Source organism: Lampris incognitus, chromosome 1 (assembly GCF_029633865.1).
Source record: "Lampris incognitus isolate fLamInc1 chromosome 1, fLamInc1.hap2, whole genome shotgun sequence".
NCBI lineage: Eukaryota > Metazoa > Chordata > Actinopteri > Lampriformes > Lampridae > Lampris > Lampris incognitus.
The window spans coordinates 22,221,689-22,236,171 of record NC_079211.1 but is presented as its reverse complement, the minus strand read 5'-3'; positions in this window follow the sequence as shown (position 1 = coordinate 22,236,171).

The following is a 14,483-nucleotide window of genomic DNA, read 5'->3' as shown; positions in this document are numbered from 1 at the left end:
CATACCAAGGTCCCTTTGGTGCCGTTTGTGGTTCCAGAGAGGCGGTTTGACCACGTCAATGTCGACCTGGTGGGTCCCCTGCCCCCCTCCCGTGGTTATACGTTCCTCCTCACTATTGTGGACAGGGCCACCAGGTGGCCAGAGGCTATTCCCTTGTCCTCCACGACGGCAGCAGAGGTAGCACGGGCGTTCATCGGCTGCTGGGTGGCCCGTTTCGGCACACCGGGTGACATCACGAGCGACCGGGGCTCCCAGTTTACCTCGGAGCTCTGGACGGCGGTCGCTGAGCACCTGGGGATGAAGATCCACCGCACTACGGCGTACAACCCGCAGAGCAACGGACTTTGTGAGCGGTTCCATCGGGACATGAAAGCCGGGCAAGCCTCACTGGCTGCGACTGGATGGACCGGCTCCCATGGGTCATGCTCGGCCTGCGTTCGGCCCCGAAAGAAGACCTCCAGACCTCCTCCGCTGAGCTGGTGTATGGCCAGCCCCTGCGAGTTCCGGGGGAGTTTCTTCCGGATGCTACGGCTCCCTGGTCGGCCGCCTCTCACCTCAGTGCGTCCCGGAGCGCTGCCGGTGCCTTCGCTCCCGTTCCGATGTCTCAACACTGCCTCCCCCGGTCCTACGTCCCCAAGGATCTGCCATCGGCGAGGTACGTCTTCATTAGGCACGACAGCCATCGGTCCCCGCTGCAGCCCCCATACGACGGGCCCTTCCGCGTCCTGGAGGCGGGGGATAAGAACTTTGTGGTGGACATGGGGGGCAGGCCGGAGCGGGTCGCTATAGACCGTCTCAAGCCCGCTCACTTGGACATTGGGGAGCCAATGCAATTGGCCCTACCCCCGCGGCGGGGACGCCCTCCTAGGTCGGCCCCGGCACCTGCCTCTGTTCCTGCTTCGGCCCCGCCTATGACCCGGGTTTTGGCCCCATCTGTTTCCCCTCCTGTGAAGCGCAGCCGTTATGGCCGCAGGGTCCGCCCCCCGACTCGTCACTTGTTTTCCCCGTGACTTTGCACTATGTCATGACTGCTCTGTTGTAGAGTCTATTTTTATGTTCATGACTTGCGCTTTTGCTGTTTTGCATTGTTTTGTGTAGGTGAATTCTGGGGGGGCCTGTGTGGTGACCCACATCTATATAACTAGAGACATTCACCTAAGAGATAATGCACTTCCGCTTCCGGTCCAGAGTTCAGTGTCGTTGTCGAATGTATGACATGCAAAGTTGGAGCTAGTAAACTACCTCGACTACGTCTACTCTCACGTCTCCTGTCTCGTTGTTTTCTAACTCCACAATATAGTTATTTTCCTTTGTTCCTTAGAGTAGATCAAACTTGTAAAGGGCGTCCAAGATTTGCCACAGAAATCAATAATGATTGACAGGGAAATTCCTAATGGTTGTTTAACAAACCGAGGTTTGATACTTCCTTATGTGTAATGATCTGTGCCCTCTGGCTGTGTTAACTTATAACATTAATAAAGCAAGGACGACTTCTCTCGTGCTGGGTGTTTATTCACCGACCGGATTCAGACTGACGTTGTTACGTACATCACGTGACTTTGTTGTGGTGCTACGGAAAGCCGTAAGGGACAGTAGCAAGTCAAATATTACTAGCAAATATTACATTATGGTGCCTGTACACAATCACACAGTCACAACCCTGATTCACCTGCCTGTAAATACCATTATTGTATTTTACATAATGGCACATTCAAATTACCCTGGGATGACATAACATACGCTTAACCTAGCTCTTTGCTGATAGCAGTGGGCAAAATTTAGAGACTTCATGGTGTTTATGTAATCGGGTGAAATATGGTTACACTGAAATCGATTAGTTATGACTGAATCCGTTTTCAATTGCTCATGTCTGAGGAGATGTGAGTAGAGGGCGCGCTGGGGGCTCTCGTCATTAATACAGTTGATGAAGAGCCAGCAGCTGTCCTGTATTAATTTCTTCCCCTGTTCCAGGTAAGGATGAAAAGTATATATGATTACAGTTCATTATCAGTGTATAAATGTTTATGGACCACTATGGATTCATTAGTTTACCGCAAATAAGGATGTTTAGTTTGGAAAGGAGTCGAGTGGCTGCAGGGCTGGCTCGCTAGCGTAGGCTCGCTAGCATATGGGTTAGCTAGCTGGCATGGCCGCGAGCCAAGGCGAGTTGAGCGTGTGACCAATGTGAAGTGGCGGTGATTGTTTGTTCGCTTTGGTATATTCTCAGAAGACGGTGTGTAGTTATTAATATGTCGAGGTGTGTTATGTTGAGCACAGTGTTTGGAAGTGTATATTACTGGCGCCGAGTGCATGATGTGTGCATGACATGAGCGCGTGACCGTGGCTGCTGGTCGTGCAGAATACATGGTGTGTGCATGAGGTTGGCACGTGATCGAGACATGCACAGTGTGTGCCTTCGCTCCCGCCGCTTGTGTGCACGTGTGTGAATGTATGCTTGTGTGCATGTCTGAATTTATGCGTTATATTTGCAGGCGCTGTAACTAAATAGTATTGTTTTAGTTTGGAATTTGTATTTAGGGTCATTAATACAGTTGATGAAGAGCCAGCAGCTGTCCTGTATTAATTTCTTCCCCTGTTCCAGGGGTATTACATTAACAGGTTCAAGCAACATGATCCACCTGATTCTATTAGTCAACCAATAGTCTTTGCTAAGGACCTTGATTTATGGACTCAGGTGTGTGACTGCTTGGTTGGATTCAAGATTAAAAAAAGGACTGGTTGTTAAAAACCCTAGTGTTTGCACTGCAACAGTTTCAGTGGAAAATAAACTGGGGATGGCTGCCAGCTTGACATTGCCACCACCAGGACACATCGTCAGTTGTGTACCTCAGCATCACTGGGTGTTTCAGCATTTTATCACAAGACACCCTCCGCTGAGGCAGGCCCACCACAGGTTGATTGGTCCTGGGTGTGTTTCATGTGGTTAGCTGTTCACCCTGGCAGCCCAGACAGCGTCTCTCCTTTTGATCCAGATCCAGTGGCTAGTCCTCTCAGCAGTGTTGGCTAGCTCTTTGATCGCTCTCCTGTGGGCCTGCCCCCTGATTCCTAGTTTCCTCAGGAGTTTTACTGTGGAGTTGGCAACAAAGCCCCTACAACCCACCTCCACAGGGCGCACCTTCACCTTCCAGCCTCTGTCCTCTGCTTCGGCTGCTAGGTTGGCGTACTGCAGCTTCTTATGCTCGTACGCTTCATTGACTGCATCCTCCCAGGGGACTGTCAGCTCGATGATGTACGCGAGCTAGCAAGAATTGGACCAGAGGATGAGGTCTGGTCGCAAGGTGGTTGTTGCAATCTCTGTCGGGAAGATGAGCTTCTGGCCTAAGTCCACCCGCATTTCCCAATCCCTGGCTGAGTTTAGTGAGCCTAAGTCGGGAAGTGAAGGGTTGGCCTTCAGTTTATCCCCCTCCTGAACAAAAACTGGAAAACGCCAGGGCCCTTCCTGGTTGTTGAAGGGTTGGGCATTGATGGAAACCCTCTTGCGCTCGAGTTCAGCTGCCAAGCACCTGAGCACCTGATTGTGTCGCCAGGTGTATCTGCCTTGGGTGAGGCTGGTCTTGCAGCCAACCAAGATGTGCTTGAGGGTTCATGGGGCTGTACACAGGGAGCAAGATGGATTCTCTCCAAGCCAGAGATTTAGATTATTGGGAGAGGGCAGGACATCATATGTGGCTTTGATGATGAAACTCAGCCTGTTTGATTCCATGCTCCAGAGCTCACTCCATGTGAGTTTCCTCTTTTCAACACCCTCCCACCTCATCCAGCGGCCCTGTTTGGCTTGTGCTACAGCTTTAGAACATCTGGCTGCTTCTTTCTCTCGGCAAACCTCTTCTACCACCATAGTTCGCCGTTCGGTAGCAGTTGCCTTTTGCCAGGTAGGTGTTTTTGTTCCCAGGCCAAGGCCGCCTCTGCCTTGTTGAACATGGCCTACTACGTCTCAGTGGCGGAGGTCAGATTTCACCTCCAGTACAGCTGCAGCTGGGGTCAATTTCTTCCCTGTTGCTAGGGTTGGAGCAACTCCGCTCACTACCGGGTCTCGGGATTCTGTGAGGGTTATGTCCAGCCTCACTTTGGCACATTTGAATTCCTCAACCAGGCTGGAAATTGGCAGTGCGAGGGCTCAATTGCCGTAGAGTCCAACACTGCTGAGGCACTTTGACAGTCCGAGCCACTTCCTCACCTGTGAGTTCACTAGCCTCTCCAAGCGATTGGCATGAGATAGTGAGACCTCGTACATAGTTATTGGCTACATGAGTCGAGGTAGCAGCCCAAACTGAAAGCACCAGAGCTTCAACTTCCCGGGCAGCGCAGTGTTGTTGATTTGCCTGAGGCCGCTGATTGTATCCTGACGAAGTTGCTCCAGTTGCTGGGTGTCTTTGAGGTCTGCATTGTACCACCGTCCGAGGCTCTTGATGGGCTTCTCCCGGACTTTGGGGATTGGTTGAACACTGATGTAGAACCGGTCATCTGTTAATTGGCCTTTAACAATGGAGATGCTGCGGGATTTGCTTGGTTCAAACGCCATTCATGCCCACTTGATGTTTTCATGGAGTTTCTGCAGCAGGCGCCTTGTGCACGGTTTCGTTTTTGCTATGGTGGTCAAGTCATCCATGTACGCCCGGATTGGTGGAAGACGCAGGCCATTCCTGGACCTTTCGCCTCCCACCACCCATCGAGATGCACGGATGACAAGCTCCATTGCCATGGTGAATGCCAGAGGGGAAATAGTGCAGCCCGCCATGATGCCTATTTCCAGATGTTGCCAAGTGGTGGTGGTGTTCTTTGTTGTGACACAAAACTGGAGATCCTGAAAATAGGTCTTGACCAACTCTGTGATGTTTTTGGGGACGTGGAAAAAATCAAACGCCGTCCACAGGATCTTGTGAGGAACTGATCTAAAAGCGTTGGCGAGGTCTAAGAAAACCACGTGCAGCTCTCTCCGTTCTTTCTTGGCAGCCTGTATCTGGCGCCAGATGATATTAGCTTGCTCCAGACTTCCTGAAACGCCATGGATCCCGGCTTTCTGCACTGACGTATCGACAAAGTTGTTTCTTTGCAGGAATGTGGAGAGCCTTCTGACAATCACGCTAAAAAGATCTTTCCCTCTACATTTAGAAGGCTGATCTGGCGAAACTGTCTGATGCAGGAAGAGTTCTTTTCCTTGGGGATCAGAATGCCTCCTGCTCTTCGCCATGCCCTGGGTATGACTCTTTTCTGCCATGCCACATTCAACAGCTTCCAGAGGTATTTCAGGACTCCAGGAGTGTTCTTATAGAGTCTATACTGAATACCATTGGGCCCAGGAGCTGACGTCAATCTTGCCTGCTTTACTGTCCTCTTCATCTCGCTCCATGTGGGGGGTCTTGTGTCCATATGGTGGTCAGGTGGGTGAATTGGTGGCATGTCATCCGGGATGGTGACTGGCTCATGTCTCTGGTCATCAGAGTAGGTCTTCTTTAGGTGCTCTTCCAGATCTCATATGGGCACTCTGAGGCTCCCATTCTTCTCCCTGTCAAAAAGGCTCTTGACAAAGCTGTAAGGGTTGCTGTAGAAGTGAGTCCTAGCCCGTTCTTTCCTCTTATACTGTCGTTTGAGGTATTCTGCTCGTCACAGCTTTGTAAAACGCTGCTTTATTTCAGCCTGCAGTGCACCAAGCCTAAACCTCTCTCCCTCTCTGACCTTCCTCCACTACTTCCTCAGTTGTCTCTCTCCTTCACCAACCTGTCAATTTCCTGCTGCCTCCTGGATTTGGGTTGGGTTGAAGGGTCTTTCTGCCTACTGAGTATCTTCTCCTTTATCCCAAATCTCTCTACACCATAGCTGTAAATTATGGCTCCCATGTTCTCCAGCTTTCTTTCAACTGATCCCTTTTGACCTTCTAGCAAGACGACAAGGTCAGAGTTGATGGTCTCCGACTCTATCTTCTGGCTGGACTTGGGCCACAGGATTTGAGGTTGTCTTCCTTCCATCTTCCTCTCTGCTGCTGGCTGTGGCTGGCTGGGCTCCAGACTGGAGTCCACTGAAGGGTCTATGCAAAGCTGAGCTTTGTCTGGGGTGCTGATACCCTGAGGACTGTGGGGGTTCTCCTGCCTCCGGGCTTCACTCAACTGATTTGGCCTATTTCTTAAAAAGTATTGGTCAATGCGAGGCCCCTTGCCGAGCTCACTAAGGCACTTCTTTTTGCCTTGATGGATCTTGAGACCCTTCACTGATGTAACTTTTGACCAGCCACAGATGCAGCTCTGCAGCTTTTGTCCTGCCAGTGCTGATGATCCATCGGTTGCTTTGCTGGTCGTCCGACTCGTTGTCAAATCCTTTCCTTGTTCTGTTACCGTGTAATCCATCTGTGAGTCATCTTGCGTCCCTGCTCTCGCAGACTCTGGGGGTATTCTTCTCCTTAAAGTTTTTGTAGCAATATTGGGTGGATCCAGGAATGCTAACTAGCGCTGGGTCCTGCTAGTATGAGTCACTAGCCCATACCAGCCCTGTTGCAGTCTATTCCCTCCTGTCAGCAGTCTTTCCAGGCCGTCATCTGGTCTTTCCCTGATTGTTAGCTGCCCTTTTGCAGCGGTCACTGGTTTACTCCAGATAACAAAGACCTGCACCCACACCGGCCCTTTCTGGATCATGTTGCCCATCCCAGGGAGTCCACACAGATGAACAGAGGAATACATTGACCAAGAGACAGGAAGGCACAAAACTGTCCAGACTCACTATTGAATTATCCATCTTGAATTATCCATCAGTCTAATACATCTTCCCACACCACTTCCGGTGTGGGAAGATGGCATTGTGAACTCATGTTTGCAGTGGCCTCACCCAGTACTGACTATACAGTGTCTTTGTCCACATCTACATCTGCATCTAAGTTTGTGTCATCATGTGAAGTTATTATTTTGATCATCGATTTTTTTTCCCGTTTAATGGCTGGGAGAGCTGGCGTTGGATCGGCTGATAGAGCTTGGTCTGCTGCATCCTGTGGGCCCAGGGACCCTGGCCCTCCTCAGAGCTGCGGCCTCAGCAAGCGTCAACTGTGAAGTGTTTTTGTCTGTTTCTGTGTTGGTGTCGTCATGTGGCGTGCGGGGGAAGTGTGTCAAGGTGTCCGGTGGGCCTGAGGACCACGGCCCTGCCTGGAGCTGCATCTGAAGAGGAAACACCGAGGGCGGTCTGGCAGAATGCGGAAGCAGGGCAGGCTAAGCTAACTGCTAGCCCATGCAGACCAACAGCTTCGACAGTCATCCTGGCTGGAGTTCGTTCTCTGAACAGTGGAATTTTGGACTGTGTTGCATTGAGTGGATTGTGTTGTTAACTGTTTGTGTTTTTTTGTTTTGTTCTCTCTGTTTTTGTATGTTTTTTGGGGTGTCGTTTTTGGGAAATTTTGGATGTGTGTTTTTGTCTTTTGTGTTGCACTGCTGTGGGCTGGAAGAAGTGACATTTCGTTTCTTTTGTGTACACAAGTCCATGAAAGAAATGACAATAAATTGTTCCTGTCTCCTGACTCCTGAATTAGTTTAAATGGGGGACTTTTTTTCCCCCCATCAACAAAGCCAATGAAACTGGGTCACTTTTCTGCGCAGATGGTGTCAGAAAACCTAAGCACACATGCTTCCTGTTACCCTACACTTGCTCTATGGTCACTGTCATTGAGAAAAGCCATTGACATCACTGTTTGGATCCATGCAGTCTCTGGTGGACTAATAAGGGTGTGTTGCAGATTGCAGTAACTAGTAATTGTTCTTTATTCTTTGGGCAGGAAGATTTTAGATACCCTACACCTGTAGTTCATAGTCTTTGTGGATGAATTGTTTGTTCTTTTTTTACTCCTTGTAGGAGGCAGAGAGCATCTGACCATAAAAGAGCACCTGGTTTCTCAACAATTGACTGTCAACGGATACCTTTAGCAATCAAAGAAGATTGAATCAGTTCATCTGGACACAAGGTATATTGACAGGTGCTTTTCATCACTCATCTAAGTGACCTCTTCAGTCTCACCTGACTGCAGGTATCCCCACCCTTATAAACAATACAGCTGAATAACAACTGAAACCAACGACCAGTTTCATATGCAAATGTGGGCGTGACCATTAACTAGAGTTTCGATGGCCACGTGTACTAGTCACAGAGGATTTGGGAATGTCCCGGCTCAGGGACGGTCGTTCCTTCTTCACATAGATTTAGCTAGCGAGAAATATTTGACGTTTCGGTCTTTTGTCTCCATCGGTTTGTACTGTGTCCTACCGTAAAGTTGGTGCTTGTTTTTATCATATTTCCTTGGGTGGACTTTGAATTATTCAGATTTTTTTAAAGACCATTAGTTATTTCATATATTCCATCACCAATTCTTGAGCTAAGGGACAAAACATGTTTAAGGTCTTCTATTTTTATTAATACTACATTAAGTTGAAATTGATTTATTTATAGTCAAAGGTCTAAGCTAAGCAGTTTTTTGTAATGGAAAATATAATTTAAAGTTCACTTTATGTATTATGTGATATACAGCCATCCATCCATTATTTAAACTGCTTATCCTGCTCTCAGGGTCGCAGGGATGGTGGAGCCTATCCCAGCAGTCATTGGGTGGCAGGTGGGGAGACACCCCGGACAGACCGCCGGGCCATCACAGGGCCCACACACACACACGCACGCACGCACGCACGCACGCGCGCACACACACACACACACACACACACACACCTAGAGATAATTTAGTATGGCCGATGTGTGATGTGATGGGTGGGTTTACTCTGGGTGCTCTGGTTTCCTCCCACAGTCCAAAGACATGTAGGTCAGGTGAATCGGCCGTACTAAATTATGTGATATTTTATTTAACCAGTCACTTCCTTTGATATTTATATTTATGCATTTGTAGCCTTTTTGAACACTTTTCTTTTTGGCAGTTTGACATTGTGACCTCTTGCTGAGGACAGGTTATGTAAGTTACATGTACTTTCTGAGTACAGAGCCTGCATTTTAACAAATTCTAATGAAATTATTTAAAAATATATGAAATTAATTTCATGAGTATACACAGGTCCTTCAGGTTTAACTTTTAAAGTATTTTTATTATTATACATTTCTTGATTTTTTTAATGCAAAGACGACTTCGATGTAGGACATGTTTTGTCCTTTATCTCAAGAATCAGTGCCATATTCATGTGTAACTTTGCAGTTTGCAGGCAATCCCCTTATGTTAAAAATGGTAACTATGGCCATGGAAAGACAGCAGTGATGGCCAGATAAACCACAGTTTGTTCTCCCAGCACCCCCCGTCCCGTCTACTTTTATTACTATGAACTCGGCACATTTCAGGGTTGCTCCTTGTTGATTCAACTGTGCTAAAACTGACAGGCTGTGACCCCGCCTGTAAACATGTTGGTTTCCCCTCATGGGCCAGACAGCGAACAGGACTCTCAAGCCTTCTGCAGGCCCTCCATTTTATCTTATCTGCATCTACAGCCACACATTGATCTTATCAATATTTAAATCCAAACGCTAAAGACAGAATGAGGAAACGTCTTTTTTCCTGCCATTGCTCCACATTTAAAACACAACATCACAGATCTTGTCTCTTTTGCGTTTGCATTGCAGAGCTATGCACACAAAGAAGCCTTCTGTCACGAGTTAATTTTTTTTATACATGACAAACACCATTGGCTTTATTGACTCAGTGAAAACATCCTGCATATTCTTGTGTCTGGGAAAACTCTACGTGCTCCGGGTAAACATAACACAGGGTTTATGTTGCAGATGGGAACAAGCAATGCTTCTGGACTTTTCCTGGATCTTAAAATGATTTACTACAGACAATGGTAGCCTTAGATTTTGACCAAAACAGACATAACCCAGAGGGAATCCACTTATTTAGTATCCCTCATTAGCTAGCTACCTGTATGTGTTACTAGTAAGTGACCCGCAACCAAGTTGCGGTGATCATGACGTTTATTAGCTATCCACCCGTCTAAATCTCCCTCCTCTTCATCCTGCCAGCTAACCGCCTTCCCCCTGCCCCTAACCCCCCCATTCCAACTCCCTCCCCCCAAATGCTCAGAACCACTTTAAATGCCGAGAAAAGTGGTTTTTAGCCATTTTTAGAAAATGTATATTTTGCATAATTATGCATAATTATATTTTAATTTTCTGCTATTTTTCTGGTCCTCTCTGGAACAATACCTACCACCTCCAAAAGAAATTAGGATCATAAATGCTTTAGTTTTCGATCCCGCTATCTACACTGTACCGATAGTGGCCTGTAGGGGCACTATACAGCTACTGCCTGTATGTATGTGCAGAGACCTGCAAATAAAGTTCAGCTATAGAAATGGCGACCAAGTGTGTGTGTGCTCAATGATACATGGTACCAGGAGTGGGGTCAAACTAACCTACAAAGATGAACAACATTCGATCGCCAGAGGAGCTGAAGTTAAGTGGAAATGTCCACGAGAATTGGAAAGCTTTTAAGCAAAGTTTTGAGTTGTACGTGTGTGCAATCGGTCTGGAAGATGCGAGACACGAACGTCGGAAGCTAGCATTGCTTCTCACAGTGGCAGGCAGAGCCGCGAGCGACGTTTTCAACACGTTTCAGTTTCCTGAGGAGGGCGACGACCAAAAGTACGATGCAGTGCTAGCAAAGTTTGAAGAATATTGCACGCCAAAAATGAACGAGACATATGAACGGTATGTTTTTCGCAACAGAGTACAAGCTGAGTCAGAGCCCATTGAACAGTTCGTCACGGACTTGCGTTTGAAAAGCCAGTCGTGCAACTTTGGCACATTGTGTGACTCGCTAATAAGGGATCAGATAGTTATCGGCGTTTTCGACAAGAAAGTGAGAATGCAACTACTCAAAGAGTCCGATCTGAGCCTGGAGAAGTTAGTACAGATCTGCCAGGCGTCAGAGAGCACCAAGATGCAGCTCAAATCATTCGAGCCCGAAGCAGCAGCACGGCGGTGGATGCGGTACAGGAGAGGGCCGCTAGCAAGAGGAACAGCAAAGGAAAGTCCCGCGCGCCCAAGTCCACAAAGGACACGGACTGTGACAGATGCGGGGGCAAACACGCTCCGAATAACTGCCCCGCTTACGGTGTGGACTGTCGCAAATGCGGAAAGAAGAATCACTACGCCCGGTGCTGCCTGTCAAAGAAGACGGTACAGGTGGTGCAAGGCAGCGACACCGACACGACCGACACAGAAGAGGACGACGAAAAGTTGTTTGTGGGAACTGTGGAGAGCGAGGAGGACAAAAAGGATGAGTGGGTAGCCAATCTGGAAATCAACGGAACGACAATTCCTCTAAAATTGGACACGGGCTCAGTTGAACATACTGACGATGAAAGACTTTAATAAACTGTACAAGAAGCCAAAAGTGCATGTGAAAAAGGTAAATCTGAGAACGTACAATGATGAACCGATTCCTACAAAAGGAGTATGTAGAGTCACACTGTCAAGGGATGGGCGCTCTGTTAAGGCTATGTTTGTGTTGGTTGAGGGCGATACACAGCCCGTATTAGGTCTGAAATCCTGTGAGAGATTGGGTTTTATCAAAAGAGTGCATGTAATTGACAGGTCTGTAGTGACATCTAGTGGTGCAGCTGACAAACAGCATGAGACTGTAGCTGACACAGGGGAGATAAGAGAGCAATACAGGGACGTATTCAGGGGTATAGGATGCCTACCTGGGCAGTACAGAATCCAGTTAAAAGCAAATGCAGAACCAGTCGTCCATGCGGCAAGGAAGGTGCCGGTGACCCTTAAAGCTAGGCTGAAAGCAGAACTGCAATCCCTTATAGAAAAGGGCATAGTGAGGAAAATAGAGGAACCAACTGAGTGGGTCAGTTCTCTGGTAATAGTTGAGAAAAAGAATGGTGACTTAAGGCTCTGTATAGACCCAAAAGACCCGAGCAAGTGGATCAAAAGAGAACACTACAAACTACCAACTAACTCAGACATCACTAGTGCTATGGCAGGCACGCGCTTCTTCTCCAAGTTAGACGTATCATCAGGGTTCTACCAGATCGTTCTAGACGAAGACAGCTCCAAACTCTGTACCTTTAACACGCCTTTTGGAAGGCACTGCTTTCTTCGCTTACCGTTTGGGATATGCTCAACTCCAGAGGTGTTCCACAAAACAGTGCAGCAGCTGTTTGATGGTATGGAGGGTGTGGGTGTGTTTATTGATGACATAGTGGTATGGGGCAAAACAAAAGAAAAACATGATGAGAGATTACGCGGGGTGCTAGAACAAGCACATAGATCAGGGCTTAAACTAAACAAGTTGAAATGTGAGTTTGGGATGACAGAGGTTACTTACCTAGGTGAAAAGGTGTCCGCAGAAGGGATACAGCCTGATCCAGAAAAGATAAGGGTGATAGTAGAGATGCCAGCGCTAAAAGACAAAATAGACCTGCAAAGAGCATTAGGGCTAGTCAACTACATGGGGAAGTTTATACTAAATATGTCTGCTAACACAAAGGCCCTCCGTAGTCTACTGGAAAAGCAAAATGAATGGCAGTGGGAGCACGAACATGCAAACGAGTGGGAGGTGTTAAAGGCCAACCTGATCAAAGAGCCGGTGTTAAAATACTATGATGTTGACAAACCGGTCAAAGTCTCAACTGACGCATCCAAAGAGGGTCTCGGAGTGGTGCTGCTCCAACTACACGGCACACAATGGTCTCCTGTTGCTTACACATCCCGAACAATGTCACCTGCAGAGCGCAACTATGCGCAAATTGAGAAAGAGACATTAGGTGCAGTTTTTGGATGTGAAAAGTTCCACGAATATATCTATGGCAGGGAAATAATACTAGAGACTGATCACAAGCCACTTATTGCCATTTCCAGAAAGCCACTGGGGGATGCACTGCCGCGCATCCAGCGTCTTATGTTACGTCTACAGAAGTACCACATGACATTCGAGTTTACTCCGGGAAAGTACTTAGTAGTGGCAGACGCTCTCAGCAGAGCGAGTTTGAGGGGCACGGCCCCGAGCAGCACCAAGCAGGAGGTGCAAATCCACGTGGACTGTGTGAAAGGCCAGCTGCCTGCATCAAACGAGAAATGGGCCCAGCACGCGCAGGAAACAGCAAGCGACAGAGAGTTGCAGGATGTCATAGCAGCCATCCTCTCACCCGGAGATGAGGCCAGGATACTGCCAAGTCCGTATCGCCACACCAGAGATGAGCTGTCAGTGATCGACGGGGTACTCCTAAAAGGTAAAAAAATAGTAGTTCCCAGCTCCATGAGATCAGAGATGGCTAAGTTAGCACATGAGGGCCATTTAGGAATCGAGAAAAGCAAGAGGCGGGCTCGTGATGTACTGTTTTGGCCATACATGAACAGAGATATTGAGACTCTAGTACAACGATGTGAGATATGCCAACAGCATAGGTATATGCAGCCTAGAGAGCCGCTTCTGCCTCATAGCAAACCGACCAAGCCATGGAGAAAAGTAGGTGCAGACCTATTTCAGCTGAAAGGGAGAGACTATTTAATCATAGTTGACTACCATTCAAACTATCCGGAATATGCGCTGTTGTTTGATGCTACTGCAAAGCAAGTGATCACTCATTCTAAGTCCATTTTCGCAACGCATGGTATTCCAGAAACCTTAGTAAGTGATAACGGGCCGCAGTTTAGTTGTCAGGAGTTCGCAGACTTCGCTAAACAGTATGGATTCAAGCATGTAACCTCAAGCCCACTGTACCCGCAGTCAAATGGTCTAGCGGAAAAGGGAGTGCAAATCATCAAACGGCTGCTAAAGAAAGCAGCGGAAGCGGGTGAGGACCCGTACCTGGCCGTCCTCAACTACAGAGCTTCACCACTGGAATGTGGCCGCTCGCCAGCAGAGTTGCTGATGAACAGGAAGCTCAAGACAAAGGTGCCGTCGGCGGAGCACCTGCTCCAGCGCGCTGACCACCGCACACAGAGAGAGCACAGGTCCAAACATGCCTATGACAAAAGAGCACGGCCCTTGAGACCTCTGGAACGAGAGGACCTAGTGAGAGTCAGATGCGATGGAAGATGGGGACCAGTCGCACAAGTCCTCAAAGAGACTGCTCCAAGATCATATGAGGTACTTACCAAGAGCGGCAACACGATCCGCAGGAATCGGAGACACCTGCTGAAGATTCCACGCTCTGAACCACAGCCTGTAGAGAATGGCAATGACAGGGAGGCTCCGGAAGAGCAAATAAAAGGGGGGCATACTCAATCAGACACAGACAGCCCTCCTGTCGTCGAGTCACCCTCACCTGGGGGGGAGCAGGTTCAGCCACCATCCCCGGGGGTAGAGCGGGTTCAAAGGCCAAGTAGAACCATTGTCAGACCTAGGAGACTTGTAGAGGAGTGCTAATAACACACACAGAGTGGGCTTTTATTTTTAATTTTGTGTTTTATTGCAGCCTTGGAGTTCTGTTCTTGGGGTCATGTTGGGTTCTGGACTCATGTTATTTGTAAATTTATGCTGT